The sequence below is a fragment of the Cryptomeria japonica genome, chromosome 9 (genome assembly GCF_030272615.1).
Source record: "Cryptomeria japonica chromosome 9, Sugi_1.0, whole genome shotgun sequence".
Lineage (NCBI taxonomy): Eukaryota > Viridiplantae > Streptophyta > Pinopsida > Cupressales > Cupressaceae > Cryptomeria > Cryptomeria japonica.
In genome coordinates this window covers 241,077,821-241,096,614 of record NC_081413.1, presented here as the reverse complement: position 1 = coordinate 241,096,614, position 18,794 = coordinate 241,077,821, and positions in this window count along the sequence as shown.

The following is an 18,794-nucleotide window of genomic DNA, read 5'->3' as shown; positions in this document are numbered from 1 at the left end:
ATAGTCCAAAAGGCATGACAAGCCATTCATAAAGGCCTTCATTAGTCTTGAAAGTTGTCATTCCACTTATCCCCCTCTCTGATTCTTATTTGGTGATAGTCACTTTTTAAATCAATTTTAGAAAAGTACCTTGCTCCGGCCAGACTGTCCATGAGATCTTCTATCTGAGGAATGGGGAATCTATATCTAATGGTTATCTTGTTGATAGCCCTTGAATCTATAAAAAGCCTCCAATATCCATCATTTTGGGGTGCCAAAATAGTTGGCACAGCACACAGGCTCAAACTCTTTCTCGCCAAGCCCTTATCAAGCAATTCTTGGACTTGCTTCTTGATCTCCTCATTTTTTTGAGGTTTCATTTTGTATGTTACCTTGTTGGGAAGACTTGCACCAGGAATTAGGTCAATATGATGACTCACATCACTAATGGGAGGCAAGGAATGAGGTTATTCCTTCACTACTATACCTTCATACTTATCAAGTAGGGTCTGCACCTCTTCAGGGACTTCCTTGATATCATTGGATGTTTCTTATCAGATTGGTTTCCCCACAATGGAGTACCCACACTCCTCTTCTTCTAGGTTCTTCATAAACTCCTTCTCCTTTACTACCATTACACTAGGTCCTTCATGGACTGTACTCTCATCTTCCTTTAGAGGGGTAAGGGTATAAGGTACTCCCCCCTTCTTGATGAAAAAGACATTCTTCAGTCCATCATGTTGGGCTTCCCTACCATACTGCCAAATCCTTCCAAGTAGGATGTGGCACACATCCATGGGAATGATATCACACAAAATTTAATCCTTATAAGGACCAATATTGAACTCTACCCAAGGTTGCTCACTAACAAGTACTTGTTGACCCTTATTTATCCAGGACACCTTATATGGTGTGGGTTGAGGGATCCTTTTTAGTTTTAACTTTTCTATCATCTCTACTGCAACTAAATTATCAGTGGAACTGGAATCAACTACCACTTTACTGCTGGAAAATGCACACTCCAATGATAAATTGTAGGTGATTGAAGGTTTTATCATTGATGGCAACTTTGCAATCTTATGATACCGGTCAATATTTTCAATTGCTCACCGGCATGTAGCACTAATGGCAGGAAGAGTGAATGAAATAGTAGAGGAAACAACAGATGCATGGGACATATTCCTGGTAGAAAAAGAAAAATAGGAAGAATATCTAAAACCTAAAACCATCAAAGTATATCAAACGGATAGGGACAAAGGAAAAGGTAAGGTTGGTGGTCCACCCAGTATAAAAATAATAGACAACTTACCACCACCACCTTTAGATACTCCACTAGTAGACACTATTGAAAATCAACTGGTGGCAAAGAGTATGGACACACTACATGAGGATACAAATCTTGATTCTAAGGTGTTGTATACAATGAATATCGACACACAAGAAGTCAACATTGTGGTTGATAAGGAGACAAGTGAGAAAAGAGATGTGGCAACTGAGCCATCGATAGAAGACACAACAACTGAGACAAATATTGAAGATACAATTGGAAACGCTGAAGCTGGGAATGAGAAACAAACCAAACAAATAATAGATACAGGGAAAATTGATAGCATTGGGCAACCTACTGAAAACATTTGAGAGGCAAGCACAGAGAAACCGGCAGAAAATGCAGAGTCACAAGCAGAAAAACCGGCAATGGATACCATTGAAAAATCATCAAAGATACCATTAGAGAGCACAAATAAACTGGAAGAACAATAGGCTCAGATAGTACCACCGGCTACAACTGATAAACCTAAATCCTTGGTAGCTGAAATGGAGACACAAACTGATGCTCCAGTAAAAGATGAAAGCAATACCCTCACCGACGGACTACAAATTGTGAAGTCAGTTAGTCAGACATCTGGAACCTCCATGTCTGAATTCAGAACAACAAATGTGACTGAGGTACTATTAGATGGTACTATTAGATTCAATTAAGAAAATAACAGATTGTAATTTTCTAGCATATAAGGCTATTGATGACATCATACCAATTTTGAAGATGATAGCTCCAAAGTGTAACATAGACAACAAAGATTCTTTGAACCAATTAGACACATTGTCTAAGTATATAACCGGTAACCAAATAACACTGGACAAAATAAATGAGGATACATTTAAGGAGAGATTGATAAAGGAAAAAAAAATTCTTTGAGGATATAATTAAGAAGAATAAAGGAGAGATAGACACTTTTTTACTAGAACTCAATGAAATCATTTTTGACTTTAAGAAATTGTACAGGGATTCATGCAAAACGGATGTACTAACAAAAGATCTTGACAAAGAAATCAGAAAAGAATGGGATAAGATTAATAATATTGCTGATAATCTAATTGGAACATCAAACTCATTTTTGGAATTAAAGAAGAAAATTGCAAAGCAAGAAGAGAAAATCAAAAAACTGGAAAATGAAAAACAAGGGATAAAGGACAAAGCAAAGGACTTAAAATGCCGACTTGGTCCAAGATTAGATTATCTTATTTCTTTAAAAGAAATATATGAGGCTCTGGTTCCTGGACTAAAGACACCGGAAGAACAAATGCACATACTCACCGGTATAGTGTAGAGGACTCAAGAAGCCATAAAAGAGAGCAAATCCTTCAGCAATGGTATAAATTTAGTTTTGACATATATTTTTTAGATTGTAACCAACTGGTTACAAGAATCCAGGCAGGACTCCACTGACAGCGAATGACAACCTTTGTCATTGATGTCAAAAGGGGATTAGTAGAGATGAGAAAAAAATTAAAAAGTAGAGATTATCTGCTCAAGGGGAGCACACAGTTTTGAGCATACAGTTTTGGTAAGACATTTTTGGCAGACTATTTTTGGATATCATTTTTTTAACACTTTTTTCTCATGAGTGTTGCCATCAATGCCAAAGGGGGATATTGTTGGCAAATGCACACTCCAATGATAAATTGTAGGTGATTGAAGGTTTTGTCATTGATGGAAACCTTGCAATCTTATGATACCGGCAAGACAATATACTGGCACCGGCAAAGACAGACTCTACACCGGTACATAGGTCATCGGCAAACAAAGGAAGGATACTGGCAGCTTGGCCGATAGGAATTTTGTTTATAATGTATTTTGTAATTAATTGTAAGAACATTGTAAGCCGACATGGCAAGTTGTAATATGACTCATATATGTATGAGATCATTGTAGAACATTTTAGAATGGAATTGTAAGGAAGAATAATGTGTAAGGCGAAATAAGGCAGACCTATTATGCGAACTATAGGTTAAGGGTTTATGTATGCAGCAGAGCTAAAATCAGTATTGGATCTGGCATAGCAGATGCTATTTTGAAGTAGTACAAGTCATTGGATTTGTATAATCCATTTTGTAAGTCAGTGTGACTTCTTATTTTGTATTTGAGTAGTGAGCTCTAGGCACTTGGCCTTCCTGCATGTCCAAGCCCCTATTGTAGCAGTAATATTCTCTTATTGGCCAGTAAGTGAATATTGTGGGTCACAAATCCCACCAAGGTTTTCCCACACCAGATTTCCTCATTAAACTATTGTGTTATGGTGTGCTTTTCATGTGATTGTTGTTATCTCTATTTATTGCATTACTTTTTGTTTACCAGTATATAGTATTGATATGCTTTACATGTTTTAAGTCAATAAAATTATATAATAGGTTAGATACTGATTCACCCCCCCTCTCGATATCTTTGGGAATCCTAACATTTACATACCTTTACTTGTTCCATACACGTGGTTCTAAACAAAGGTTTTCTTTGTGGTGGTTTCTTGATGGTTGAGACCTTGATCAATGTCCTCCTCATGAGTAATTTTTCCCCTACCACAGGTTCTGCAAGCAATGATGGTAATTTCACACTCTACCTCTTCCTCCTGAACAACTTGTGTCCTCCTTTCTCCTCCATATGACCTTGTACTTGGTTTGTCTGGGCATCTCCAAGGAGGGTGACCAATTTGGCCACATTGAAAACACTTCCCTAAGAAAGTATTTGATCCTCTTCCTTGGTTTCCAAATCTACCTCTTGTGTTAGACCTCCTACCCTTGAATCCACCTATTTGCCCATTGGTTTGTTCTTGATGTCCACTAGTCTCCCCTTGATGCTTTTGGAATTGTGTCCTACCTCCTCCAAAGTTTCCTCTTCCTCTATTGTTCTTTCCTCTACCCCTGGCCTACTGCTCCTACCTCCTTTTAACCTTCTCTTCTACTCTTGTGGCTAACTAAAAAACATTCTTCTACACTCCTAGGGGTAGGTAGACTCAATTTGTCTTGTATGCTATGTCTTAACTCATTCATATACCTTTCTATTTTCTCCACTTCATCTTCATATGGTGCCCTACCCTCAGGCTCAATTTATGAAACTCCTATGTATATGATATCACGTCCATTTCTTTTTTTTTTAAGTTTTGTAACCTCTTAAAAATTTGGACCTCATTACCCAATAGAAATTGGACCTACACCTTTGTCACCATTCTGTCCCAAGTGTTAATCTTGGGCTTCCCTTTTCTCAATATTTCTGACTGAGTATAATTCCACCAAGTCAGTGTTGACCCCTTCAACTTAGTCTTGGCCAACTTCACCTTTTGGTCTTCCAAAACTTGCTTGAAGTCAAAATAGTTATCAAGGGAATCTATCAAATCCAGTATCTCCTCATTATCCATCTTGTCGCCATACATTGGCAAATCCAATTTCATGTTAGAATGGTCTCCTTTGAAATCCTTGATCACTGCTAGAAACTTTTTCTCTTCCGGCCTCAACTATTCCTCTTGGGGTACATTTTGGGGAGCTTCATTCCCCTGCTCACCTACTTCTTCCTCTGAGTCACTATCCACATTAGCAACCCCAGTTCTCTTCAAAGTTGCTTCCAGTGCTTCTATCCTGAACAACATGCCATCTTGGCCCTCCTTAACTAAACTCGCCTCTTTTTTTAGGACTGCACTTCCCTTGGGAGGCATCTTGCCCTTCTCCTTTGATGCAATCACTATTTCCACTCAAACTTCACACACACAAAACTCCCAATCAGAACCTAATCTCTGATACCACTTTGACGCAAGACAGGGAGGGAGAATTGTTGAATCATGGGTAAAATCCTAGTTGCCTATTATCCAATCAAATGGAATTCATACAACAACATATATGTAGAGGAAACAAAGGAATGGCAGAAAACTTAACCTTAAATACGATGCCAGTGATTGCAAAATTTTAAATCTATGTTACAGAATCACTCAGAAATTCAAATAATCAAAATACACTTCCAAATCCGGTTTTTTCAACCATTTCTATACAATTTATACCAAATTTATGCATTCCCATGGTCACAACAAAGCCTTGGGTTCCATGATTGTTTGACTTCCACATTTGAAAAATCAAATTTGACTACTGACATCAGAATAACAATTCTGAACTAACAAACTAACTAACACTAAGTCTAGACTATTGACGGTCTTTTTTGGTTTGTAATCTATGATCTCTTATTTGCTGGTGTTTGGTTCACCAGTTGTCTTTCTTTTGTTTGTTGTCTTTTTGTTGTGCTTTAATGTTTATCTTTTGATTTTCTGACTGTACTGGGTTTTAGGGACCCATCAAAACCTATTTTCCCATATTCAAAAACAATTCTGAACTAACAAAACACTATTGGACACTGACGTCAGGATAGCAATCCCAAACTGAATTCCTTTTCACCCATCAGAATAACTAATATTGGCAGGGTAACCTTTTTGTGCAATTCTGATAAAGTAAACTTACCCTCATGTCCCTATGCTAGCATAGCTATAACAAACAAGGCAATTGGGCACTATTGGGATAACCCTCCATAGTCATCTAAACATCATTTGTCAATCCCAATAGAAGAAACTATCCCGATGACCCTTTTATCGAGATAACTATCTTGATGACCACTTTGACAACTTTTTACAGCAATGACACTTTATTAGGATAACTATCCTAATGACAACATTTGACAATTTTGAGCAACTTTACAAACTTGCAAATTATGACTCCAGATTTGACATACAGACCAAAAAACATGAAAAGACATTACAAATGGTATCCATGGACCTTCTTGAATCAAAATGACATGACCCCTAACTCCTTAGACTCAAACATCTAATTATATACTCAAGGAGTGGACCCCAAAGGGGTCATTTTCACTCTTCATCATGAGGATTTTTGCACTAATTTCTATAGTTTTAGCAAAAATGCCTTGCTGATGAGAGTTGTTCTCATCCCAAGTAAAGGAGATACATACCATCATGGACGAGGACAAGCCACTATACAAGGTAGGCCAAAAATTTTGCACTTTGAGTTAATTTATAGCATATGATTTCAATAAGAAAAAAATTAGTAGTGCATTCTTCTAGAATGCACAAACACATACAGGGGCTATGTGTTCATCCTCTAATGGAATATGCACTGGCATGGACTCAATACATGTTAGCATCTAGATGAGGTGTTGGGATCCAATTTAGGATGTGTATTGGTGTCCTGAAAATGTGCATGCATCTAAAGTACCAAAATGCAACACAACTTAGAAAATTTTAGAAGTAGGACTAGAATAGAGTAGAAATGAAAGGTTTATAAAGTACAGTTAATGTTTTGTACATTCTCCCAAAGTCTTAGGAGTATATTAGCAGCCATTTTCTTATAGTCCTATGTGATCATGTATGAGATATCACAGCATCAAAGAGAGAATGCCATGCAGGGCTCTAGTGGACCCATGAGGTACAAGAGATGTGTTTCCATTGACCCATGATAATGGCCCTTATGGAGAGATGGGATGCAAATACCATATCTAGTGCAGTCATGGTGGGAGGGTCCTTACAGAGAATATTTTGGACCATGCAACAAGAGTTACTTAGTAGAAATAACTCAAAATGATGGAGGCAATGCAAAGACAAATTATATTATATCATGAAAATTAGTTACAACTTCCGGCAACATGTGGGTTTACAAGATTCTGCACACTAGCCTGATCACAAAACATGTGTGTTATGTAGCATTCAGGCTCAAGAAAGAATGTAAGCCAACTCCAGACCTCCTAACCTTCAAATATATCTTCTATATTATAAAACTTGATTTTAAATACTTAATTAGATTGATTTATATGATCAGGGATGATCCACATCTGCCCAAGGTGGAACAATCGCCAATGAAAAAGATGAAACATGTAAAACAACAAGGTCGGCCTCTGCCAAAGAGATCCATTTGGAAAAATCCATAGGATGAAGTGTGGACCTAAGGGAAGGTTGGCCACATGTATAGGAACATTGGAAACAACAAATTGGAGCTCCACAAGCTACAAAAATGATCTGTAAGATTCGCCAATAGAAAATAGGTCCAAGCAATTCCTATGTTCTAAGCCACAAAACTGTCTTGAATTATGGAAGTAATAACTTGTCAAGAAAAGGTCCAAACATCCCACAGACCAAGGTTAAGGTAAATGAACATGTCCACAATCAAAAGCTAGCTCCACAAAATCTGGTAGGAAAATGCAAAGAAACACATAATGGAATGTTGAAATTGCAAAATAGGAACAAACTAAAAGAAGATGTTGAAACCAAGGATGCTCCTGCATCAAATATCTGGGGTTGTTAAAAAATTGATTCCCTCACTTTATCAGGGTCGGAGGAAAACCAAGATGGTCTACCTCTACTTGATAAATCCATGATGAATCTTCAACTATTCCTCCTTTCCACTTCACAAGATACTCTCTATATTGGCTGCTCTAGGTGCTACACCCAATTCTGCTATCCAAAATCTCTTCAATCTAGTCTGGTATCCGCTGAGGTATCTTCTTCTCCAAGTTTTCTATATTGTCCTTGCTAAATTATGTCTTGTGATGTTGATGGAGATCTTCAATGTTGAATATAGGTGAAATACCCAAGCTATCGAGTAACTCCACTTCATATGCATTTTCGAAATTGAATTTCCTCAAGATCTTACAAGGTCCAAACTTCCACATCTGCAACTTATTATAGGTTTCAATTGGAAATCTCTATTTTCTTAGATACACCATTACTTCATCACTAACTTCAAATTCCTTGTGTCTCCTTTTTTCATCTTCTTTCTCCTTATAGTTATTGTTCATGTCTTCCAAATGTTGTTTAACCTAAGTATGCACTATTTTCATATGCTTTGCAAGTTCTTTTTCTTTTGTACTCCTTTTATCTTCATTACTGATGTCTCTCAATTCTGATATGCCTCTAGGGTGTGCTTCAGTAACAATCTCAAAGGGTGTTCTTCTAATACTCCTATTCATTGAATTACTGTAGGCAAATTCTTCTTGCGCAAGAATCAAGTCCCAACTTCTGGTTTTCTCTCCAACTAAGCATCTCAACAAATTTACCAAACTCCTATTCACTACCCATCATTCTGTGGGTGAAAATTGGAACTGAACTTCAAATCATTTTTCATCTTCTTCCAAACTATTCTCCAAAACTATCCAACAAACTTAGTATCTCTATTAGAAACTATTCTTTTAGGTAATCCATTCAATCTCACCAGTTCTTTGAAAAATAGGTCAACAACATGTACTACATCTATTGTCTTCTTACAAGGTATGAAATGTGCCATCTTTGATAATATATTCACCACCACAAATATAGAATCATTTCCTCTTTGTGTCCTAGTAAATCCAAGTATAAAATCCATGTTTATGTCCTCCCAAGGTCTCTTTAGAACTATCAAAGGCTTATACGATCCAACATTCTGACTACTACCTTTTTCAAGTTGACAAATTCTACAATTCTACACAAATCTCTTGACATCCTTATGAATCTAAGGCCAAAATCAATTCTCACTAATTAATGTCATTGTCTTATTAACTCCAAAGTATTTGACTAATCCTCCACTATGTTTCTCCTTTATCTGACTTTCTCATAGAAATTGTAGGTATACACAACTGAAATCCTCCAAACAACATCTCATCTTGAATTAAATAGTTGAACCACTTACTTTTTTAAGTGGTTGGACTATTTCATTCAAGATGAGATGGTGTTTAAAATCGGGGTCATCCTCATACAAGGTTTTCAATTCCTCAAAACCTAATGCCCCTACTCTCGTCTCTATCAGCAAGTTCCTCCTTCTACTCAATTTATCAACAACTTTATTTGAATTTCCACTTTTATGATTTAATACAAGGGTATAACTCTGCAAGAACTGTACCCATATCATATGTCTTTGATCAACTTACTCTAACTATTCAAATACTGCAAAGCTTGATGATCTCTATACAACACAAACTCCTTAGCAAACAAATAATGTCTCCACTTCTTCAATGCTTGAACTATGGCATAGAATTCTTTATTATACACTATATATCTCCTCTCCTTGCATCATTCAAATTCTCATTGAAATAAGCTATCGATCTTCCTTCCTGAGTCAACATTTCTCCAATCGCATTCCCACTTGCATCAGAGTCCACTTGAAATACTTTGCGAAAATATATTAAAGCTAACATAGGTTGCTCCATCACCTTCTACTTCAACAATTCAAAGCTCCTATTTTCTCTAGTTGTCCACTTGAAATCCTTTCTATCTCTTCTCATTTCTTATGTCATAGCACTACAAACTGAACTAAAATTTATGATAAACTTTTGGTAGAAACTAGTCAATCCATGAAATGATCTTACTTCCCCAATGCTTTCCGATGTAGGACATTCAAAAATGGCTCTTACCTTCTTAAAATCCATTTTCAATACATCCGCAAATATCACAAATCCCAAATAGACTAACTCTTCCTTTATGAAACTGCACTTCTTAATTTTTATCAACAATTTCTCTTTTGTTAACCTCTACAAAACTTGTCTCAAATGCAACATATGTTCTTCCTTGATCTTACTGAATATCAAAATGTCATCCAAATACACAATAACAAACTTACTCAAAAACCTATTTTTCCTTATTCAAAAACAAATTTACTCAAAAATTTCTTCAATACCTCATTCATCAACTTCATGAAAGTACTCGATGCATTAGTCAATCCAAAAGGCCTCACCAACCATTCATACAGTCCTTCATTTGTCTTGAATCTTGTCTTCCACTCATCTCCTTCTTTGATTCTAATCTAATGGTATCCACTTTTCAAGTTTATCTTTGATGCAGTCAAGGTAGGGAGGTCCAATGAAGGACAACCCCACCTTGTAGCCTATAATACAAAACACCATGCAAGATACCATCAACCAGTAGATAAAACAAGAGATATAACTGGTAAAATAAAAGGAGAAATACTAACCAATAGAAGTAATGCATGATATAACCGATAACTAGATAAATCAATCTTTACAACCATTTAATGAATTACATATGCCTTCAGTGACTACACATGTTGGACCATATCCCAAGATTACATAAAAATCCTTACAACATAAATCTAAGATCCACATATCTTCTGCTCAATAAATAGGCCTCTGGTAACAGTTTGCACTATTCTACACTAATCTGGACCTTAGTCCTTCCAGACTTCAGGCCCCCCAGACCAAAATCTCTCAGGAAACTACATCTTCGCTCGATCTCTTCTTCCTCTGACCTCTCACTCCTTGAAATCTTCCTCTGGAAAACCTTCCACCTCTACCTCTCTATCTTTGCTCATGTCTTTTGTTCAACTTCTCTTCTTCTTTCAGAGCATACTGGTAAGCTTCTTTAACACTCTGCAATTTGATCAAACTAAGTTCCTTGTATAGACATTTGCAATCCATTCAAATATCTTGCAACTTGTTCAACTTCATCATGAACATGCTCGGATCTGATATTCAACTTGTAAAATGATTCGATGTACTCCTGCACACTAGATTCCTTCTGCCTCAAATTCTCCAACTTCTAGAATAAATTCACTTGATAATCAGTTGGCATAAATTTTGATTTCAACTTAGAAACCATCTGATCCCATGTCTTGATCTTCTCTTTACCTCTTCTCTATCTATCAACTTGCAAATGCTCCCACCAAAGAGATGCATGACCTTTCAACTGGGTACAGGTATATTTCACCTTTTTTTCTTTTGTGGTGCTCTCAAAATTAAAATATTTCTCCATCTCCGAGATCCAATCCATCAATTTATCTAAATCCAAGTTTCCATCATATTCTGGTGGGGTAAAATGAGATTTCATTTTCTCCCTACTCAAAACCTTCAAAAAAATTTCTTTGTTTGGAACAATCACCAGTGGGTTTACTTGTTCTATTGGGGCTTCTTCTCCTTCATCTTCACTCACATCTTCAATATGTCAGCCTCTTCTCTGGGTTGTCTTAATGACTTCCAACTGGGCTGCAATTCCTCACAACATTTCTATCACAGCAGGGTTTGCATTCCCATGCGATCCAACATTCCTATTTCCTCTTCATGTCAGTCCTCCATAGTAGTAGGTCTGATCCATAGTCCACCACCCTACAACAAAATTTCTCAGGACAATGCAATCTCTGGAATGAAATCTTGCTCTAATACCACTTGGTGCAGTCACTGGTTAGGAGGGACCTTGATGTAGAGGCCTCCTTACACCAAAGGACAAATCCAAAAGGTTAGGTTCTGACCCTTCAAATGACAAAAATGACCCTACAAAGAAGGACTCCACATCTTAAGGTTTTGAACTACTCCCCACTACTCAAGCCTAACACCTACTCAAGATGAGTAAATGGCTTCAACTTCTCTAACATGACTCACCAGTGACTCCTACTCTTAGGGGCTTTGGAATTTGTTCATTTATGGCTATTAGAGACTAGTCCAAGCATTGGTTTTTGGTTTAGACTCCAATTCCCTATACCTCCTTTGGAAACCTACCCGCTAGGCTAGTAGCCCTATTTGGCGATAAAATTGATCTCAACTCCAAAAATTTCCACACCCTCATACAAAAAAATTACCATTCTAGATACCCTTTTGGGAGTTACACTTATCCCCAAAATGGTTTGTCCAGATCTGTACTTTCAAGGTTTGAACCCTTTATAGGCCAAGAGACCTAATTAGGGTAATTAGGCCTAATTTACAAAGCAACCCCCATTACTGGTATCCCAACTACAAAAAAAACTTTATTATCATGTGGGGGATGGTGATTAACCTCTAATTCTAGGGTTGCAGACCTAGAATCCACCGCTATGATGTTTTATGATGATTGTCATAAATTTGCCTAAGGTAGTCACGTAGAGATGCCTACCTAGTTTTCTTTCTTTCTCCTCATAACCAAATCTTCCCTGAAAAAACCCATGAAAAAATTAATTTAAATTGACCAATATTGCACTCCACCAAAGTAATTAACTTCTAGAGGAAGGAGATGCAAGATATGGCTATTTTCAAGTAAAACCCTAGCCAAACCCTTACTTTTCGGGTAACAGTCAAAACAATGGAGGGTTCTCACTACACAGACGCAATAAAAGTCTCAAACCACCACAAAATCAAATATAGTTCATTCCTCCATATATTCCATGAATGGTGTGAGTCAATTCAATGCGCACAAGCACGTACAATCACTGCAAACTCAGAATTTATGGGAAAACTTCAGTATTTCAGTGTTTTATTGCTTCATCGCTTCAAACCACAACATCATACACCTTGGGAATCATCTCCACAAGTTTTATACAACTCTCCAATGGTTTCCAACTAAATTTGGAGGAGTTTGGAGCCACTGAAAGGCTTTCCCTAACCACATTTTTAAAAGTTGCACTTTTGTACTCAAAAGTTGCACTTTCAAAAGTTGCAATTTTGCACAAAATATTGTCAAACTTTCTAAGGTGGGGATACACACACTTGGATCAATCAAACACCCATAAAACATGTCAAAAACCTATCAAACATGAAATTAAACCTTCTACTACCCCTTATTTACCATATTGTCTGAATTGGCTTATCAAATTGCCTAATTGGTGGCATGGATTCACGTGGTGGGGTTTATTGAATATATGAAACAAACTTCCATAAACACAAGACACACTATGACAACTATTAGGGTCCTTACCTTCATCCTCAGAGCCATGATTTTCTTTTTGATGAGGTGCTCCTTCACCATACTCCCTAGAAGAAGAGATCTCAAGCCCACTTGAGATCAAAGTTTGTAGGTATACACCATGGTTGGAAATTTATTTATCTGTCATCCAAACTGCCTCAGAGTCTGGTTTGTCCTGCCAAGCCACCAAGTACTCAATGTACTCATTTTTCCTTGTCTTCTTTGTGACTCTAGTGTCTAACACTTTGCTCAATTGAGGTGATTCATGCCTTGGAATGTCATTTCCTGCTACAACCTGCATTGGTTCCTCCACTTCATTGTCACTACCTTTGATATTGTAAGATCACGCATATTAAAAATGGGTGATAATCCAAGATCAGGAGGAAGTTGTATTTCATAGGCATTTTGTCCACATTTCTTCAAAATCTAACATGGTCCAATCTTCCTATGCATGAGTTTGGTGTTCTTATTACCCTTTGGGACTCTCTCCTTCTTCAAATGTACCCATACCAAATCCCCAACACTAAACTGCACATCCCTCTTTTTCTTATCAGCATAGGACTTGTATTTCACTGCAGATTGTTGGAGATGAGACTTCACTTGGTAATGTACCTCCTTGATGGCCGATGCAAAAGATTCACCATCTACACTAATGGGCTATTCCTTGGGCAAATCCCTTAACTTCAATACACCCCTTGGGTGGATGCCATACACAATTTGGAAATGATACTTCCTAGTACTTATATTTATGGTGTCATTGTATGAGAACTTTTCTTGTGACAGTATATTGTCCCATTTTCTCCATGTTGCCTTGTCAAACATCTTAATAGGTTTCTCAATCACCTATTGACAACTTCATTTTGCCCATCCATTTGAGGATGGTAGGCTGATGAGAAAGCTAGGTTAGTTCCCAACTTCTTCCAAAGGGTCCTCCAAAAGTGACCTATAAACTTCACATCTCTATCTGAAATAATGTTTAGAGGCAATCCATGTATTCGGACTATTTCTTTGAAGAATAGGTCTGCAACATATGAGACATCACATGAAGTCTTACATGGTAAGAAATGAGCCATTTTACTAAACCTGTCCACCACTACAAAGACACTATCAAATCCCCTCCTTGTCCTAGGCAGACCCAATACAAAATCCATACTTATGCTCTCCCATGGCCTAGAAGGAATGGGTAAGGGCTGATACAAACTTGCATTAGTGGACTTCCCCTTGGCTTTCTGACATATTACACACATTTCCACAAACTTCCTTACATCTGTCTGCAACTTAGGCCAGTAATAGTGTCTCTTCACAAGGTCTAGGGTCTTGTCAAGGCTAAAATGACCTGCCATAGCTCCACAATGCTTCTCCCTAATGATATTTAACCTCATGGAACACTTAGGAATACACAACTATCCTCCTTTGAATAACAATCCATCTTGTATCAGAAATTCAGAAAACTCAATATGATACCTCTCACCAAAAGTTTCACATACCTTGTATATCTCTCCAAAGTCTTTATCATCATCATACATATTCTTCAAGGAGTCAATACCAACACTCTCCATCTTGATTTGGTTGACAGTTAGGACCCTCCTTCTCAAAGCATCCGCAACTTTGTTCTTGACCCCCTTCTTGTATTTGAGGGTGAAGGTAAAGGCTTGTAGGGTCTCTACCCACTTCATGTGCCAGTGGTTTAACTTCTCTTGACTGTTTATGAAACTAAGTGCCTCATTATCAGTAAAAACTATGAACTGCTTAGGCAACAAACAATGCCTCCACTTCTTCAATGACTGAACCAAAGCATACATCTCCAAGTCATAGGATGAGTATCTCCTCTTGGCATCATTTAGCTTTTCACTAAAAAAAGCAATGGGCCTTCCTTCCTGACTGAGCACTACCCCAATAGCCATGTGGCTTGCATCACATTCCACCTAAAATATCTTGTTGAAATCTCATAGGGCAGGAACTGGTTGTTCTACAACTTTCTTCTTCAAGGTTTCAAATGAGTCATCTCCCTCCTTGGTCCAAATAAACCTGCACTTTTTTCCTCCCTTTATGGTGTCAAGAATTGGTGCACAAACATGACTAAATCTCCTTATAAACTTCCTATAAAAATTTGCTAAACCATGGAATCTCTAGACATCATTCATGGTCTTAGGTGTTGGCCAAGATAGTATAGCACTTACCTTCTCTTGGTCCATTTTCAACTCACCTTGTGAGATTACAAAGCCCAAGTAGATGATCTCCTCCTGCATGAACAAACACTTATCCAAATTGATCATTATTTTCTCTTCATGTAACCTCTTGAGAACCATATATATATGTTAGAGGTGTTCTTCCCTTGTGTGACTGAAGATCAAGATATCATCTAGGTATACTATGACAAAATTGCCTATAAATTCCACCAATACCTCATTCATCAACCTCATAAAGGTAATAGGGGCATTGGACAACCCAAATGGCATGACTTTCCACTCATATAACCCCTCATTAGTTTTAAAAAAAAAATTCCATTCATCCCCTAGCCTTATCTTAATCTGATGGTATTCACTTTTTAGATCCATTTTGGTGAAATATTTAGCATTCCCCAAGGAATCAAGCATATCCTCTATCCTAGGGATTGAGAACCTATACCTTATAGTTATCTTGTTGATGGCCCTTGAGTCTATGCAAATCCTCCAAGTGCCTTCTTTCTTGGGTACAAGGACAGGAGGTACTGCACATGGGCTTAAGCTCTTGCCAATTAGGCCTGATTCAAGCAACTCTTCAATCTGCCTTGCCATTTCTGCATTCTGATCTGGAGTGAGTTTGTATGTTGCTTTGTTTGGGAGAGTAGATCTAGGGATCAGATCTATACAATGACTAATGTCTCTCACCAGTGGCAAGGATCTTGGCATTCCATCTGAGATGATGCCTTTTTACTTATCAAGCAATTGTCTGACTATAGGGTCCATGTTCTTATGTCCTCATTCTTTCTCTTTTGCAAACTGCTCTCTCCTTGTCACCTTGGGACTAGGCATGAGGGCATAGCAAACTACTCTCTCCTTGTCACCTTGAGACTAGGCATGAGGGCACAGCAAACTACACCTTTCTCTGCAATCTCCATCATGAATTGTTTTCCTTCTACTATCAACACTTTAGCATCTTTCCCTTTTGATTCCATCTCTTAGTCTATCAGAGGTAATAGTTCTATCACCTTACCATCCTTGGTGATTGAATAGGTGTTTCTCACCCCATCATGATGAGCTTTCAAGTCAAAGTGCCATGGTATCCCAAATAAGAGATGGAATACATCCATCTTGTCTATATCAAATAGCAATCTATCCTTGTATGATCCAATCTAAAACTCCACCCAAACCTTCTCTTCTACCATCACTTGCTGACCTTGGGTGAGCCATGAGACCTAGTAGGGGTAAGAATGAGGCAGCCTTCTAAGTTTAAGCTTTTTTACCATTTCAAGTGATACAAAATTTTCAGTGGATCGGGAGTCTATCAAGACCTTGCATACCTTTCCTCTTGCCTTGCAAGTAGTTTTGAAAAGAGATTTCATTTGTGTAGGATCCTTTTTAGGTACCTTCATGGTGGTTACTACTCTGCTCATCATCAGAGCCTCTCCTCTTTCAGATATCCATAGCTATCAGGAGAATTAACACTTTGATAGGTGTTTTCACTTGCCACACTTTGATAGGCATTTGCACTTACCACACTTTGACAATCAGATTCCTGCACCAAATTGCTTATCCTTTCTCCCATGGAGCTAGAAGCCTTCTCCAGACACCTATTGGCCATGTGCCCTTCTTGACTGCAGTTATAGAATCTAGGAGGTCCTTTGCCTTGGAATCTTCCTCTAGAGGGTGGTCTTCTACCCCTAAATTTCCCTCTTGGATTGTAGCCCCCTCCTTGGTTGTAACTAATCTCTCCTCTCTTGCCTTCTTGGCTAGAGTCACCTTGGTATCCAAAACCATTTCCCCTACCTCTGAAAGGGCCTCTTCCCCCTCTTTTATGTCTCCCTTTACCTCTGCCATTTTGTTCCTTCCTTCTCTTCAACTTCTCCTCCACCTTGAGTGCCAATTCAAAGCACTTTTGGATTTTCTCCGAGGAGTGGAGAATCAAATCTTCTTGGATTGCAAATCTCAACCCATTGAGATATCTTGCTACCTTCTCATCTTAACTCTCTTTCACCTTGGTCCTCACACACAACTTCATGAACTCCTCTATATAGGAACTCACATTCATCTCCTTCTGCTTCAAGTTTTGTCTTCTTCTATGCAATTAGACATTGTAGTCCATTGGGACATAGGCTTCCTTCACCAAAGCCATCATCTTCTTCCATGTAGCCACTTTTCTCTTTCCCTCTTTCACCCTCTCATCTTGGATGAAATTCCACCAAGTCAGTGCAGACCCTTTCATTTTGGATTGGACCATCTTCACTCTCTAGTGCTCTGGTATGTCTTCACTTTCATAAAAGTTGTCCAAGGAGTTTATCCACTCCATCACTGTATCAGGCTACATCTTGCCTGCAAACACTAGAAGATCCAATTTCACATCCATTTTTTTTCTTTCCATGGACTTGAGGATACTCATCAAGGGCCTCTGGTCTATAGGAACCTCTAGTTCTTCCTACCTAGGGATCTCCTCTCCATCCCCTTCTTCAACATCTCCAGAGTCTCTCTCTCCCCTCTCCACTTTGTCCTTCAACCAATCCATCTCATTTCTCAAGGCCTGATTCTCATCCCTAACTGCTCCACTCTTTGTCATCTACTTCCTCACTTGGACATTCAACTCAGAATTGGTCATCCTTGATGGGACATCTTTGGATCCCTCTTCTTCTGACATCTTGTCTTCTCCTTCTATCCAAAGAACACTCCTACGCTCTGATACCACTTCATGTAGAGGCCTCCTTACACCTAAGGACAAGTACAAAAGTTTAGGGTCTTACCCTTCAAATGAAAAAAATGACCCTACAAAGAAGGACTCCACATCTTAAGGTTTCGAACTACTCCCCACTACTCAAGCCTAACACCTACTCAAGATGAGTAAATGGCTTCAAATTCTCTAACATGCCTCACTACTGACTCCTGCCCTTAGGGGCTTTGGAATTGGTTCATTTATTCCCATTAGAGACTGGTCCAAGCATTGGTTTTGGGTTTAGACTCCAATTCCCTATACCTCCTTTGGAAACCTACCCCCTGGGCTAGTAGCCCTATTTGGCGATAAAATTGATCTCCTCTCCAAAATATTCCATACCCTCATACAAAAAAATTACCATTCCAAATACCCTTTTGGGAGTTACACTTATCCCCAAAATGGTTTCTTCAGATCTACACTTTCAGGGTCTGAACCCTTTACAGGCCAAGAGACCTAATTAGGGCAATTAGGCCTAATTTACAAAGAAACCTGCATTACCGCTATCCCAAGTGAAAAAAAAACTTTATGAGAATGTGGGGGATAGTGAGTAACCTCTAATTCTAGGATTGCACACCTGGAATCCACCGCTATAATGTTTTATGATGATTGTCCTAAATCTGCCTAAGGTAGTCACATAGAGATGCCTACCTAGTTTTGCTTCTTTCTCCTCATAACCAAATCTTCCCTAAAAAAACCAATGAAAACCTTAATTTAAATTAACCAAACTTGCACTCCACCAAAGTAATTAACTTCTAGAGGAAGGAGATGCAAAATATGGCCATTTTCAAGTAAAACCCTAGCCAAACCCTTACTTTTTGGGTAATAGTCAGAAAAATGGAGGTTTCTCACTACATAGACACAATCAAAGTCTCAGACTACCACCAAATAAAATATATTTCATTCTTCCATCTACTCCATGAATGGTGTGACTCAATTCAATCCGTGCAAGCACTTACAATC